Consider the following 17,663-nt stretch of genomic DNA (forward strand, 5'->3'; position numbering starts at 1 on the left):
CAAATTCCCCAGTTTTCAAGGTCTCTGTCCAATATTAAGTATCAGTGGCATGCTTTTATCTCCCACCTCACAGAGAAGCAGTTTTCTCACTCTCTGAGTCCCATATGGTGGAGCTGTGAGAAAATCCACTTCCTGCTAATTCACCATCATGTCTCCCCTTGTTTGACACTTATATATTTATGCTACTTTATTTGACAATGATAAGGTTTTCTTTCATTTTTGCAACTTTTAATAAGGATTATGATTATGGGACCAATGATTTACTTTTAAGTATCAAACTTTTATAATTCCTGTTGTTTCTTCTGTGCATTTGATAAGTACAAACTGGGAAACATAGGAGTTGTTAATGCATTCATTACTTACCTGTCATAAATACAATTAATATTTATTCTAAAAAATTCCTTCGAGTATGGGTCTGGAGGAACATTTTATAACAAAACATCAGAGTCATAAAATTTTATATTTTATATTTCTGGTTTTGATTAATTATATATTTTACTGTTTTATTTAATAGTGAAAGAAAGTCCTAAAGATGACTCATTAAGAAGGTATGAATTTATAGATTTTAAATAAAACATGTTTATTAACTAAGTGGAGAGTGAAGGTAGAAGGATTTGTTGAGTATTCTAGTGTGGGACAGACACCACATTCAGTTAACACTTGTTTCCTAAAGGTATCTTATAAGCACTTTGAAAGTATCTGTGCTATTATAATCTGTTAATTATTAATAAAGAGCTGTCATTCATAGAGGTTGACTATTTGTTCCATATTTGTGTAATTAATAAGTTTCAGGCCTGTGTTTAGACTGTAGTCTTACCTGGCTGACAACTCCATTGTGTTGTTCCACTGTACAGGTTGATACCAAGTGGGACCTATGTAGGAAAAATCAATTTTACAATTTATTTCAATGTGTCTGACAAATGTATTCTAAATAACATATGTATTCACATTTTAACTTTCATATTGTGTATCATCAATTTAGAAAGTCAAAGGCAGTTGTGTGTTAATTCTGATTTATATTTTACGAAAATCCAAGAATTTGTCATGATATTTACAGTTCCACTAGTAATCAGGATTTTTTTCTTAATATACCAAAAGCTTTTATGGAAAATCTCACAGAGCTATGGCCTCATAGTTTCTAATAAACAAGAAGATCAGGCAAGTGTTGTAGAGAAATTATTTTACTGAAAGTTATGAATAACATTATTTAGACAATGTTGTATTACTTGTATTAATCCTTATAGTACATTCTAATTTCTCTACTTCCTGATTTCAGAATTTTAAGGAATTTTAGAAACCTTCTAGTCTTTCAGCATGTGTTCTATATGCCAGCCAAATGATAGTTTTGAGGATGTACCTGGAACTTAAATATATTAAAGGGAGTTTTCTGGGTACAAACAATGACAACAATGAGATTTAAGCTCCAGTTTCTTAATTCTAAGCTCAGTACATTTTCTGGTTATCATTTTTTAGGTGATTTTTTAAATAATCGATTGAAGATTGACTATAGAAACCCAAATAAAGAGAACTAGACTAGAATTTTTAAGTAAACACAGTGGTAGAGGATCAAAATTTAACTAGTGAAAAAAAGGGCTATAAAAGTATTCACCCAGAGTAACAATACTGTGTTGGGTAGGAATAAGCATTTTAAAAAAGAGACCAAAATCTTAGGGTTTATGATTAGTTTGATGAGCACAAAGCAGGAATGAAGGACACAGAATATTAAAAGCTCTCTATAAAGACATATTAATACAAAATTTAGAGGAAGTCTTAATAGCTTGTATTTTGCCTGTTTTCATCTCTGTGATGCAAGAATGGATTAGAGACTACTGAAACAGACTGTGGAAATTGCTAGAATACATGAATCTGTGGCACAAAACAGGTTTTCATTCACCTTCACTTTCTTTCCAAATTGCTGATGTCCTTAAAATGTACATGTAGTGCTGGGCAAAGGAGTGATTGGCAGGGAAAGTTATTATAAAGCTTCAGTTGAGTAGTTGGAAAGGTATTCAGACAGGCCGATGATTGAGACTCCATTTAGTTCAACCTTGTGTCAGAAATCTGAATATTCAAGGGATGTAGATTTAGAGACTGCCACTGAGTTTTGCACATGAGTGACTGGGAAATGGATTCCCAGAGGAAGGGAGGCTATTTACATAATAGCTAGGGAAACAGAGGTACAAATACCAAGACTCTGCTTTTCTGGCAGTCTTTTCCCCTGGGTGTCTGAGTGCTTGTAAAGGTTTTAAAGGGCTTGCTAGTTTATGAGGACCTGAATAAAGTGAGACCTGTACAGGAAAAATCAATTTTATAATTTATTTCAATGTTTTTGACAAAGGTATTCTAAATAACATATATATTCACTTTTTAACTTTCAGTAATTTTTAAAGTTCCAGAGAACTCTGTGCATTATTTGTGGGTAGAGAGAATAAATAGTGTATTATTATTGGTGATTTCCATGCTGAATAACAACATTGCTTAGTATTTGACTCCTTGATATTCACAAGAGAGAACTGTGCCTCTTGTTATCTTGTCTTGTGTTTCCAGAGGTTTGTTTCAGTTCAAGTGAAAAAAAAATTGTCAGCCATTAATTGGGTTTTAAACTCAGCCTTCAAGACAGGCAATTTGCAAGAACAAATTATTATCTGTTTCTGCTCATGTACTGGCTATTGCTCTGAATTGGAACTAAGAGTGCCTTAATATCTATATTGAATATTTTATAGATTCACAGCAGTAGAGTCAGAAAGAGGTGAACACAAGCTATTTTTTTAATCAGAGGTTATATTTTAATTAATCAATCAAGAAACACCATTTAATACGTTATACCTTAAATTAAACAGAGTTTATTTTAAAAAGAAAACTATTCACCATTTTTGTTATACATTTTTGCTTTAAAGATCTGTCAAAAAATCACACTCAGATGATTCCTTGTTTGCAATCGATCGGGACAGCTATGAAGCTCCTATTAAGGTAAAGTGATTTTTTGTAAAAAACCTCAGGTTCTTGCTCTGAATTTTGTGTTTTAAGATGTTAATGCTGAAAATTTAGCTATATTTTTTCTTATATTTTATATGAATATTTGCTAAGAATCCATTTTAAAGAATTATGTTGATTTTTTTTAAAAAAAGTGCTTTTTGTATCACTGTTCTCTCAAGTACTTGGGGATTGTGGGGGCTGGAAGTAACAATGGGCTGTGAAATACATAGTGAAAGAAAAATTGCATTAGAAACAGCTTTCTAACTCTAGAGAAAATATAATATTTATTCAAGGATTTTTTGTATTAGTTTTCATTACTGTGGTTTTTAAATCATTCTTACATGACTTACAATACTCATGCCTAAATTAATTTTTATAAAATTGTGAAATTTCCCTGGTGCCTTTAGTTTGGAATATATAATTCATTGCACATAACTTTTCTTTTTTTACTTGAACCCTTGATATTTTGCTATCATAGCATTTGAGGAGACCTATATTCTCTATTTCTTTCCATGGCTCCATATTTATACTAAAGTAATATTGGGAATTATGGCAACCCAGAAATCTAGAATCTGTATCTTAATACTTGTATTAAAATGGCTTGCATATCCATACTTTGAGTCTTTCCACTAAAAGTGACAGAAATTAAAAAAAAAAAAACTCTAAGTAAATAGCAGAAAGATTAGAAGAACAGAAAGAAGTACTAGGTCCTGAATTAGAAAAAATTATATTCTATGCTTTTATAATTATATTCTAGTACATAACTTCTATTCTGATGTATAACTGAAAAGAACCAATAAAAATTCTAAAGAAATTTGAGGTAATGAAATTTTCTAAAAATTTACTCTTCATCTAATCAAAGAATAAATGGTGTGTACAAAGTAATACCCAGTTCTGGAAGCAGAAACACTCAATAATTGGATGGTAATACTTTAGTTTCAGAATTGTTGTTTTTCCATTATAGTTTCTTAAAATATATAGATTCTATGTCAAATTTTGAAATTTCAAATTTTAGATGTTTTTGTATTCACTTACTTTAATGTTTATTGTAAAACACTACTATTTTTATGAACTATTCCAGGTTAGGAAATATATTTGCAAATATCCTGAAGAAGCTAAAATAAGGTTAAATGTAAACGATATCTTTTGTTTTTGAAATTACTTTAATTTTATTTCAGTTATGAAGAGCTAATGGATAAAATTTATTATTCATCTATTTTTATGTTGAACATTTCCACCTCTAGTTTTCCATGTGAGAGAAATATATGATATTTGTTTCCTGAGTCTGGCTTATATTATTTAACATTATGCTTCCCTGTTTTATTCATTTTCCTAAAATTAACTTAGTTTTGTTGTTCTCTATTCATAGAAATCTTCCTTGTTTATATATACCACATTTTCTTTATCCATTCTTTTATTAACTAGCATCTAGCCTGATTCTATAACTTGCCTATTATTAATAGTGTCATGGCAAGATGGGCATATGTATATTTCTAAAATAAGCTGACTTTAATATTTTCTGGTAAGTACTGAGAAGTATATTTGAATAATAAAGTAGTTCTATGTTCAGTTTTTGAGTAGCCTTCATATGAATTTCCATAGTGATATAGTAATTTATGTTCCTGCCATTCACATGTAAGAGATTTTTCTCCTCATTTTCCCAGTATTATTTGCCTTCTTGATGATTGCTTTTTTGAATGGTGGAAAATGGGAGCTTGATGTTGTTCTGATTTGCATATTCCCGATTGATAAAGATGTTATGGTTTTTATTTTTTCCCCTGAAGTGTTGGCCATTTGTATCTCCTATTTTGAGAACTAGCTGTGCATTTGCTCATTTATTGCAAAGGTTTTTGTTTTTCTGGTAGTAAGATATTTGCATTAATATTTTTAGGATATTAATCCTCTGTCAGAAGAATAGCTGGCAAAGCTTTTCTCCATTTCTGGAGGCTACCACTTCTTACTGTTTTGTGTTTCACTTACTATGCAGGAATTTTTCAGTTTGATTCACCCTCTCTTTTTTTTTATTGGTTGTTCACAACATTACAAAGCTCTTGACATATCATATTTCATACATTAGAATCAAGTGGGTTATGAACTCCCATTTTTACCCCAAATACAGATTGCAGAATCACATCAGTTACACATTCACATTTTTACATACTGCCATATTAGTGACTGTTGTATTCTGCTACCTTTCCTATCCTCTACTATCCCCCCCTCCCCTCCCCTCCTATCTTCTCTCTCTACCCCATCCACTGTAATTGATTTCCCTCCTTGTTTATTATCCCATTCCCCTCACAACCTCTTATATGTAATTTTGTATAACATTGAGGGTCTCTGATGCACCCTCTCTTATCCATTGTTGCTCTTTTTTTCTGAGCTGTAGGGGGCTCTATTCAAGAAGTTATTGCCTACATACTGAAGTGTTTTCCATATATTTTCTTCTAGTATTTGTAAACCTTCTAGTCTGGTACATATGTCTTTAGTCCTTTCTGAATAAACTCTTGTACAGTGTTAGTAAATAGGCATCTAGGTTTCTTCTTTTACATATAGATATCTAATTTTTCCAACACTATTTCTAAAATGTTGTTTGTCTTTTCTCCAAAATATGTTTTTGGTGTCTTTGCCTAGTATCACATGACTGTACCCCTGGGTTTGCTCTCTGACTTCTTTTCTATCCATTGGTCTATGGGTCTTTCTTTACACCAGGACCATGTTTTTTATTACTATGGCTCTGTTTTATATTTTGAAATTGGGCATTGTGGTTTATCCATTGTTTCTCTTATGATCAGTATCACTTTGTCTAAGTATTTTTTTGTTTGTTTTTCTTCCATACAAATTTAGAAGTAGTTATTTTCCCCCCATTTCTGTAAACAATATCATTTGAATTTGAATGGGAATACATGGAATCTATAATTCATTTATGGTACTATGCCCATTTTCACAATATTAATTCTGCTTCTCTATGAACATAGCAGATCTTTTTACTTCCTATTGTTTTCTTATTTTTTTTTCTTCAATGTGTAATTTTTCTTGAATAGGTCATTCACTTTCTTGTTTGGGGTTATTCCTAGCTATTTTTAAAGTTATTTGAATGAGCTATTACTCTTGCTCTATTCTCTCTAGGTTTGCTATGGTATATAGACAGTTTATTTTTATATGTTTATTTTGTATCCTGTTACTCTGATGAATTCATTCATCAAAGTAGAATTTTCATAATATATTATTTATGTTCTTCTAAGAATAGGACTAAATCATTTGCATATAGAAATAATTTAACATTTTAACTTTCCTATTTGAATCCCTTTTATTTCTTTCTCTTTTTCTAAAAATTTAAGTACTGTGATTAGTGAGATTTGCAGCAATAAACATCCTTGTGTATTTCCTGATTTTAGAGAAAATATTCTTCTTCAATTTACTATTGGCTTTGGATTTGGTATACTTGGTCTTTATTTTAATAAAATTCTCCTATTTCTAATCTCTCAGGGCTTTGTCATGAGGGCCATTGAATTTGTCAATGGCTTTTCCTGTCGCTTCTTAAAAGATCATGTAATTTCGCTCTTGATTTTATATGTGATGTATTAGTTTTACTGATTTGCATGTATTGAATCATCCTGGATCAAAATCAGCCTTTATGGATTTTTTTTTTTTTTGTATGTGACTAGAGTCTCAAACCCGGAGCATGGTACGAAGGAACCACATCCCCAGCACCTTTTATTGTTCACTTTGATAACAAGTCTCACTAAATTTCCCAGGCTGGCTTTGAAATTACAGTGTTCCTCAAACAACCTGATGCTTTTCTGAGAGTATAGACCTACACCACTATTCCTGATATGTATGTTATTTTGTAATGTGTTGTTGAATGTGGTTTGCAAAGATTTTATGAGAATTTTTATACTATGTTCCTCAAGGATATTGATATCTAGTTTTTTCTTGTTCTGTCCAATCTTCACTTTTCCAGTCAGGGTAATACTTTTCAGAATTGCTTCGGAAGCATCTTTCCTTTGCTCTTAAATGTAATGGGGGATTAATATCAGTTCTTCTTTAAATATCTGATAAAATTTAGCCATGTATTCACCTCTGAACCTCTGGTCCATAAGGCTTTTTATTATTGCTTCAACCTAATTGCTTGTTATTGAGCTATGGTTTTCTCTATCTATTTGATTGAACATTATATGACATATTTTATTAATATCACTTAGATTTATTTATCTTTCGATTTTATTCTTTAAAATAGTCTAAAATTTTTCCCATTCTTTGAAATATAAGTTCTCTAGTAGTCTCTAGAGATCTTCTGGATTTCAATGGTATCTGTTTTAATATTTCACTTTTTTTCTAGCTTTATTCATCTGTATCTCCTTTTTTCTTTTAGTTCCCTTGGCCAAGGGTTTATCAAGTTTATTTACCATTTTAAAAGCAAACTATTTGTTTCATTATTTCTATGTTTTTTTAAAAAAATATCTATTTTATAATTTTGGCTCTGACTTTAATGAATTCTTTTTTTGTATTGGTTTCAGAATTCATTTACTGAGGTTTTTCTTAGAACTTGGGATGCATTATGAGGTTTTTAAATTGAAATATCTTAGATTTTTCAAATGGAGGTAGCCCTTAGTAGAAACTGTCCTCATACAATTGCGTTTGGTGGATTAGTGGAGAAATATCGGAAGGGTTAGAAAATGTACTGGGCAGTAGAATTTGTCTAAATATGTTATATGCATTTCTGTATAAGTTATAATGAACCCCATTATATATATATATATATATATATATATATATATATATATTCCACAACCCTAGCCCTTGTGTTGATAGTTCTCTATTGTCCTTCTATCCTGGTTTTATAGAGTTAGTAGACAAATGAATATAATATTTGGCTGATTTTCAGAGTATATACAACACTGTGATATAAAATATTTCAATTTTTAATGTGTACTTCTCTAGTTTTTAAACTAATTTATTTCAAATCTGGAAAATTAGGTGTCTCCTTAGAATACTGACTAGGCAATCTTTATATAATTCATTAGTTGTTTAATTTTACCAGACGACTATCTCTCAGATTCTTCCTCAGAATAGTGTTGGTCATTCATTTGGTGATGCACATCAAAGAGAAAAAGATGGCATAAATGGACATACAGAAGGTAAGAACCACTCATTATAAAATCATTGGATATAATGCATGTTTAAAACATGAGCACTAGTATGATTTAATAGTGGAAGAAATGAAAATAATAAATAGTATGGGAGTTGAAAGAGTGTATCTTATCAAGTTGCAACCATAGGGTAAGTTGGAGTGGTCCTAGAGGAGCTGAGTTATTAAGTCCAGACCTGCTGAAATTAGAGAAAAGTTGGGACATAAGAAAGGGGAGAGAAGAATTTGGAAATGAAGAATGAGAAAAGACTATAGACAACAACAACCAAAAGAAAAAAGAAAGAAAAAGAAAAAATAAGCAGATGCACATTGATGATGGCCTCATGAAACATTCCTTGAAAAGATTATGACTTCTAATACATCTACAAATTAGAGGACAAAATAGGGAGAATTTTAAATAGGTGAAATAAATGGCCAGGCACAGGGTGCATGCCTATATTCCCAGTGGCTCTGGAGGCTGAAGACGGAGAAATAATTTTTATTTTAAAGCCAGCTCACTTTCCCCCTTTGGATTACCATATATTAATATTTTATGATTATTAAAATTATTTATTAGATACAGTTCCTATGTCTTCTCAAATGAATAAATCAAGAAACTTTGAGTGGGTCAGACCAGAGGATATATTAAAAGAAGATACACCACTGTCCTCCATGAGTATGGAAAAATGATTATTTTAATAAGTGTATACCAAAGCTGATCATTTCTCAGAACTTTCCTCAATGCAAATGAATTATACTTTCCACTTGACGGTTATCACAACTTTGGACTTACTATATTGTAGGACAAATGGAGGAACAGTATACATACCTGTAATAAAGTTAATAAAATGATTGTGATAGACTACATTAAACATACCTGCTGTTAAATTATTCTCTTTATTTTATATATTTATGCCCCCAAGTTTCTCCTTTGCTCCTCTGATTAGATATCCCCATTCCCTCAATCAATCCGCACCTTTACTTGGCATGTGTGCATTCCCTATTATATTTGTGGTAATTGAAAATGTAATCTCACTTTTGAAAACTTAACTGTACACTTAATTAAACTAATATTGGATGTTTTTCTTCAATATATTTGAATCATGCTGCTGTACTCAACAAAAACCATCAAACACAGAAGTCCAAATGTTAAAATATTATTTATCAAAGCTAACCCTTGGAACTTGACTCCATGTCAATTCATCAGGAATGTGTGGGTGATTTTGTCATATTCATGTTTTGTGAATTGTGTATCCCTTTTGCTTTTCAGTATTTCAGAATTTCACACATCCTGTTGTGCAGGTAATTGTAAACTTCTATTTTTATCTTGAATTATTAACTGTGTATAGTATAAAATGTACAACACGTGTTTAATATCTACTTTCCAAACCCATACAGCCTATCTTAGACAGGAGGTATTTTCTTCAAAAGAATACAGTGGGGACAACAGATGAAAGGATATGCAAATCAGGTAAAGAAATATATATACATATACATAGATACACACATACATACACATTCCAGTGTCTATATTGGCATACAAGTTTAAAATAATATCTTTAAAGTCACAACAAAATGATTTCTAAAAAAATCTGTATCTCACACATTTTTAAAATTAAATTTCCCAGAATTCTTATACCTGTTAGGTGAATTATGAGGCTCTATTTTTCTCCAAAATTTTATAAAAGCTTATTGCATAGCTGCCAATAATTTCCAAATCTGGGGAGATGAACATAAAAATATGTGTCTGAACCCAGAGATTAAGTATAGTGTGTGAAACAAGACCCAATCAAAATTTAATTTCAATTCTAATATAATACGCACTTTATTGAATAATTACATTGAGCCCGTGTTGTACTTTATGCAGCTGTGGATTCTATGTCCTTCATCAGTTGTGATTATCTCTGTATTAAACCACACAAAGTATTATTGTGTATTCTTTATATTATTCATTTTCTATAAAACTAATAGAGTATTTTTAGGAAATTAGTGTTTTATGATTTTTATTGACCCAGAGTTGTAAATTCAAAACTACTTACACAAACCACTTTATATATTCCCTCTTCATGCTTTTCTTTTTTTTTTTTCTTTTTTTTTGTTTGCTTTTGTTTTTAGTTTACTTTTCAATGGTGGGGACTGAACACAGATACTTTGGCATGCTAAGCAGTGGCTCTGCCACGAAGCTTTTTCTCTTATTCATTGGAAGGTTGGGTAAATCCAAGATTCAGGAAACTGACCCCCAAGCACTAAAATGAGTCCCTTAACATACAAAAATGAGAAATTCAAACTTTACATGGTAAACCCAAAGAACTTAAACAGTTGGTGTGTTTTATTCTACATGCCATTTGAAACCTTGTGTTACAGTACAGAGCCTCTTATTCCAGAGACCCAGCTTTGTCCTTCATTACTTAATGGAACTTCATTCTACACTGGTCCCAGAAAATGATATATCCTCTATTTTTCATGGAACATTTTTTCCATTCTGGCCTGCTTCCCTCTATTTGGCACTCCTGCCACCTTCTTATTCATTTCTGCTTATGCATATGCTCTCCACACTCATCCTATCTTCAGCATTTGGAGCCATCTAGCTACAACGCAAATGTGACTATGAACCTCTCTAGAAGATAAAAGGCCAGCTTTTAAAATTACCCAGAAATCTTTCATGCGTTCAGCCTAACACTTTATCTTTTCCCTTAATTTTACTGTCATTTTGATGGCTCCTCACCAATCCCTATATTTTCAGACAAATACTGACCCATTTAATGCTTCACTCTGTGTCTAGCTATAGCCTTTTAAGCTTTCCCCATTTTCTGCCTCTTACTGGTAACGTCATTCCTTTAGTCTCTGCTGAATCCTAGCTCTAGGAAAGCCATTATTCCCGGCACCTTTTTACTCTATTCTCATAGGGAACATAATAATTCTCAGTTCAAATAAACTGTTGATGCTAAGGTGATATAAAAGAGGTCTTCTCAAGTTTAGGAGCCAAAGGGCTAGACAGGGGAAGGATTAATTTACAAGTCAACTGGTAGGAATCCAGTTGAACAGTGGCTGAAATGCTGAGACACCTCAAGGGGGTAAAAAGCAGTTTATGACAAGAAGATTGATAATCATGCAGGACTGAACAGATTAAGTCTTACAGAAGAACACATTTGTTTAGAGTGATGTAGAAAAATATTGCATATGCAAGATATTCATTGATAACAGTAGAGTCTAAGTCACTGTGGAAATGACTATTGATGAATAGTTGTTTTTAAAAGTTACTGTTATGGGGAAGAGAATACCAAATTGTGTGTATCCCCACATTTCGATAGTGTTTTTAAAATTTAATTCTGGCAAATTTTCATTCATCTTGAGAGGATATACCTTTGAGATATTCTGGTTTCTTAAACCTGCTGATACATAGTGTCTCCTGAGATAGACTATTGAAGATTTATACCACTAAAAACATTCCCTGAAAAAAAATTCTCTGCTGGGTACAGTGGATCACCTCTAAACACAGCTATTGGGAGACTGAGACAAGAGAATGGCAGTCTCAGGACAAAACAAACACTTTAGAGAGACCCAGTTTCCAAAAATAAATAAATATACAACTCTGGCAGAGCTCTTGCCAATGTTGCAATGTTCTAGGTTTAAATCACTGAGTACACAAAAGTATGCCCCACCAATAAACAATTAAAGAGGTAATAGCACCTAAAATTCAAGTTTATTATTACTTTTTATTTTTGGCAGACTATCATTCTCTCTAAATATTCTAAGTTGTTTATGTGAATCTACATACGTTTTTCAGCTGAACCACTTTGGTTCTCATCATCTGAAGAAGAGGAGGAAGGTCTTGATGACACCAAAAATAAGCAGCCACAGGTGTGTTCACTCAGAAATATTTTTTAAAACTTCTGATTTCTTACTTTATTCCTTGTTTTAAGAAAGTCAATATGGGAAAATTTGATTACCTTTCATAACAGTGGTTTGAAATCTAGAGATGATAATTTAATATTGAAACCTAATTGAATTTAACTGGTTATGAATCTGAAAATAGCATTAAAATTCAGGATAACATATAGATAAATATTATCCTTGTGATTCGGGCAGATTATTTTTCTGAATATTATTTGGGTTTCTGTTTTTTAACCCCTGAAAATGATGAAGAAGTTAAAATTAGTGGTTTTGCTAATAACCATTTTAATTAATGAACATATATAGTGGTGATGGTCATTGAGTACATTTATGGTAAAAGATGGTCCTTCCCAGTGGCTCAGTTTTAGTTACATATAAACATGGAAAATCACACCCATCTCAGGTGCTCTGTGGGTATCACAGGCAGAGTGAGTAAAAAGACACACATACATGCAGATCCTAATCAGACAGTAATTTCAGACCAGTTTTTCTCATACACTCAAATGTGCATAGCTCACACACCCAGCCCATGGATAGCTGGTGAAATCCTTGAATTCATTTACTATTCTAAAAGCCAAAATTCTGGGTTTTATTTGGTCTGAGGCTCTCTATGGTGCCTCTCCAGGTTTTCTTTTTTCCATAGCTGCTCTTTTTTTTTTTTATCCAGAATGCACACAGGAGCCAATATGACTCAATCTCTGAAAAATAGTCAGGAAGTGCTGTACATTTTTGTGCTGTCATTTTTCTTCATTGGTGTACTTTTTAGTTCTCTCTCAGAGGAATATTTTGTTTACTCTACCAAGATCCTGTGTGTTGCTTTCTAACAGTACCATAGAAACATTCCTTCACCCTACATTGTCATTTAATTAAACTGGATTTTCTCTCAGTGAAACACTTACTATAAGCTCTTTAGATCCTGTGAGAATGTGATGACCAAAATGAGGCAAGTCCAATAAAGTCTTATTCCTGCTCAACATCACATAATTCCAAATCTCTTTATCACACTGAGTCTCATAAGTCTGTAATTTAAAACATGTAATGCAACATAATATTAATTATATTTCTCAAGAACGTTTAATTAAGTATTTAATGCATTCTCATCTTGTGGGGTTGTGATATATGGTTGTTTAAACTCTTAGAATACATGCATTTATGTTATTAAATTTTCAGGGAATACCTTTTCTATGATATCCATCCTGCTTTTACCAAATCAGGAGCTATTGGAAGACAAGAGTTCAGCTTCATCTGAAGTACAAATTCTAGGTTTCCCTGTGGAAAATATGAGTGTATTTATCTACATTTTAGTTAGCTGCTTTCAAGACCAAAATTTGGGTGATGTCTAAAAGAGTGATAGTGAAGTTTTCATGTAGCTCATTGGGGTCCTTTATTTTGCAGGTATTTTTTGACAGTGGTCCACAGATGTGCATTTCTCACTCATCTGGAGAGACACATTATATAGCAAAAGAGAAAGAAGATGGACATGTCCATGGTAAGAACTACATACTCTACACAGTTCTTTGGACAGAATATTGATTTCTAACATGAGTGCTGATTTATTCTAATACTTGGAAAAATGAACCTAGTAAACAGGTAATAATGAAAAAGTGAGAAAGATAATGAGTTGTCTCTCTTAAGACCAAAGTCCAGCAGCAGGTTATAGTGGGAGTGTCCCTCTTAGTTTCTATACAAGACAGGCATAGATCGTAGGGGAGTTGGAAATTGTGAAGTAGAGAGGATAAGGGTGAATACACATTGAGAAAGGCAGAGAGAGTGAGTGCAGCGAGTAAATGAAGAAAAAAGAAGCCATGAAGGCTGATAAATTTCAGTCATGTACCAGAATAAAAAGACCACCTGTTCAAAATGTGGAAGGAAAGTGAGAGATTCCAGTTGTACAAATGACTCAAGGTGAGAATATTTTTTCTCACCACTCATTTCTGAGTTGTCATTAGAAAGAAATTGACATGTGAAGAACTAATCATGAAGAAAGGAAGTTTTTTTTTCTGTTTAAGTGAAATGTTCATAAATCTATGTGTCTAGTCATAAATTTATGTAAAACAATATTGTAATTAAAACAAATAAAAAATAAAAATACCTATATCACAGACATTCTTGCCACTACCTGGGATGAAGCACAGATGACAGACACAGAAGTATGGGAAGTGGAAAAATGTGCAAATTGTTATGGACTGATACCTAAATTCATAGGTTTTTAAAATATTCTTTGGACAATTTGGAAAGGAGAAGGGAGAATAGACACTGAGAAAAGCAGAGAGAATACAGTGAGTAAATGAAGGAGAAAGGACTTCTTCTCATCATTCAGGTTTGGGAACATCATTGGGTGGAAAACTGGCTCTATTATTGTAAGGCATTTGAAAGCAGGGAAATGAGAAGCAGACTAAGTGCAGACCCAGACACTCAGACTCTAATAGATCATCTGTGGCGATCCCTATTCAAAATGTATACTCTGACTTACCTGGCCTGCACATCTGTTTTCTTTCATGTAAGGTGATTCCAATGATCACTATCTGCCGGCCACCATGTAAAGAGGTCAGGAGAGAATTTCTTTTTAGCAAAACTAAATGCAGAGCCACTGGAACATCAAATTTAATAAAGTTATTGCATACATCTAGTTTTTATTCTGATCTTTTCTCTTGGCAAGTTATAAGAACTCAAAGTATAGAATTTATATTTCTTAGGTCTAATCCTTAAATTGGGAATTAAGAAAGAGTGGTGGACTTGGGTTGTAGCTCAGTGGTAGAGTGCTTGCCTTGCATGCCTGAGGCGCTAGGTTTATCCTCAGCAACACATATAAATAAATAAATAAATAAATAAATAAATAAATAAATAAATAAATAAATAAATGAAGACATTGTGTCCATCCTCAACTAAAAAAAAAAAAGTAAAGAAGAAGAAAGAGTGGGGATAATTCATTGACAAGATGGAAAATATAAAGAATCAAGACCAGAGATCAAAATGTTGCATTTGAAAAGTTCCTGGGAAGGAGAAATGTGGAAGAATCAAAATAAGTTAGCTGGGTAATCTTGGAGGGAATGAAGGGGAAACTGAGAGCTAGCAATTCAGGGGCTATCAGTATATCTATCTTTCACAATATGTGAGAGACTGTAACTTGTCCATCATTTGAATCATGAGGGGCTTGTAAGTTGGGGAAAGATTCCAGCCATGACCATCTTTTCTCCATACCTCTCAGACATACTGCTTGCTGTGGTTTAAATTGAGTCATTCTGAGGAGCAAAATTACATTTCAGAATCATTAGTGATTTTTAATGACAGCTCTATTCTTTCTCTTCTCTCTCTCTTCCTTTCTTTCTTCCTTCCTTCCTTCCTTCCTTCCTTCCTTCCTTCCTTCCTTCTTTTCTTCTTTTCTTTCTACTCCCTTACCTCCCTCTTTTTTTTCCTTACATAATTACTTTCTGTATTTCTTTCCTATTTGCCGGAAAATAAAATTTTGATCATGGGATTTTAGAAATTCACTTCATTACTGAGCTACATCCTCATCCTTCAAAAGCTAATTATAATTATATATATAATTATATATTATATAGGCCTGGCCTTTTGTGAATACACTTAAAACACTGGCAAGTCACACCAAACCAAATTCATTTGCAAACAGAACTCTTTATACAGTTTACTCTTTGAATACTCAAAATCTTTGTCATATATGAGTGTGTTTGTGTGTGTAATAATATATTATTTTTATCAGATAAAGCTGTGCTCTTCCATTTCAACTTTTCCTTTAAATTTTTATGTCTCAAAAGTTTAAACCAATTAACCCTTATTTCTTAGATGTAGAAACTATCTGTTCTCACACAAGGGGATCATGAAAATCTAATCTGTTTAAACCAGAGAATACAGGAATAGAGGATGCACAAGAGGAACAAGCATCCCACCTGAATATAAGAAACAAATAATAGATGTCATAGCTTTCAGTGTCAAAATATGTATATCAACTGACTCCTTCAGATATCTTTGTTGAGAAATGAACCTAACATTTCCCTGGGATCTGAACACAGCTTTGGCCTTACTAAACAAAAATGAAAGAACAAAGGCAGTAAATATATACATACTTAGAATTATAAAGATTAAATCTTTTCAATAGTATTTCAGTAAGATAGGTTCTATGGCTTGTTTTTGTTCTGACTTCACCTTTGCCATTGAATCTCTTAGGGACCTTCTTTGCTTCTCCACTAGAGATTGTTGAATTCTCCATCCATCTGTATCTTTGCCTTGGTATATATTTTTTTGCCTGTTTTATTTATGGTCCTTGGACAAATAATCTCAGGTTTGTGAAATGAACAGCATGTTTCACAAAACCTATTCACAAAATTTCTTTAGTCACATGATTGTTGTCAGCCAAACCAGCCAGCACAGAAACCCAGGAGATAGCATAATTTTTAGCACAGCTGAACCATGGACCTCAGATGTATGTGGAGGCATCTGTAATGTATGAGTTGTTTTGTCCTCTTCAACTTTGCTTGATTATATACCTCTTTTGTTTTTCAGCCTCTAGGGATTCATCTGATTTCAGAAAGGTAATTAAATTTCTATATTTATTCTAAATTGTTAACTTTGTAGTCAATGAAAAATGCACTCTTTATGTACTATCTTCTTTCTAAGCGCACGGATCCCATCACAATAAAAGAGGTGCTTCCACGGAAAGGATTAGGCAAGGTGAAAGAAAAGACAGTCAAATTGGGTAAGTTTTACATTACAACACTCCAGGGAACACAATGTTAAAACACTTGAAATGCTACCAGTGTTCTCACATGTAAGGTGGTTTTGCCAAAAAGGGCAGAAGATTTTCCTCACAATGTCATCAGTAGTCACAGAAAATGATCTCTCCTCTGTTTCTGGGAATATCCCCTCAATTCTGAGTTGTTTCCCCTACGTATCATACTATTACATTCTCCCTATTTCCAGCCTTTGGAGTGAACTAGCTACCATGCAAATGTCACCATAAGCATCTCTTTAGAATGTGAAAGGTCAACCTTCTGAAATTTCTTAGAAATATTTACTGACATGAGCCAAGCCTCATTCTGTATCTTTATACCCTTCTTCTGCCTCAACTGTCCTCTGGCATTAGGCCTCACCTATCCCTTTATTCTGAGACAAACCCTGAACTATTTCATACTTTTCTCTGTGTGGGCCTACAGAATTTCACGCTCTCTCCATCTCCTGCTCTCTGGCTTCTCACCTCTTATCTGTCTTTTTGAAAGGTGAGTAGCCAGAAAAAACACCATCCCTGGGAGCACACTTTCTCTGCCTTCTTAGGTCATTTTCTCTGACACTTAAGCTGGTCACATTAGCTTCCAGACACATAGGTTCCCCTTTGCCCTTCTCACTGGAGTCACATGGATATAGTCTAGCCTGCACCAGTTTTTTCTACCTTCCATGAGGCACAACCTAGGTCCCTTGATAGGCACTTCCAGGATCCTCATGTGTGTGTGTGTGTGTGTGTGTGTGTGTGTGTTTGTGTGTGTGTGTGTTGTTTAGAGGAACTGAATCAAAGAAATTACTGTTGCACTCTTTCCGAGGATGGCTATGGCTTCAGCACTCCCATCACTCATTGAGAGAAGATCATGCTTTTTAAGCACCAGTGCATAGTGCACCTTTTGGTCAGATCAGTTAAGGCAATATTTTTGATCTC

Source organism: Ictidomys tridecemlineatus, chromosome 6, assembly GCF_052094955.1.
Source record: "Ictidomys tridecemlineatus isolate mIctTri1 chromosome 6, mIctTri1.hap1, whole genome shotgun sequence".
Classification (NCBI taxonomy): domain Eukaryota; kingdom Metazoa; phylum Chordata; class Mammalia; order Rodentia; family Sciuridae; genus Ictidomys; species Ictidomys tridecemlineatus.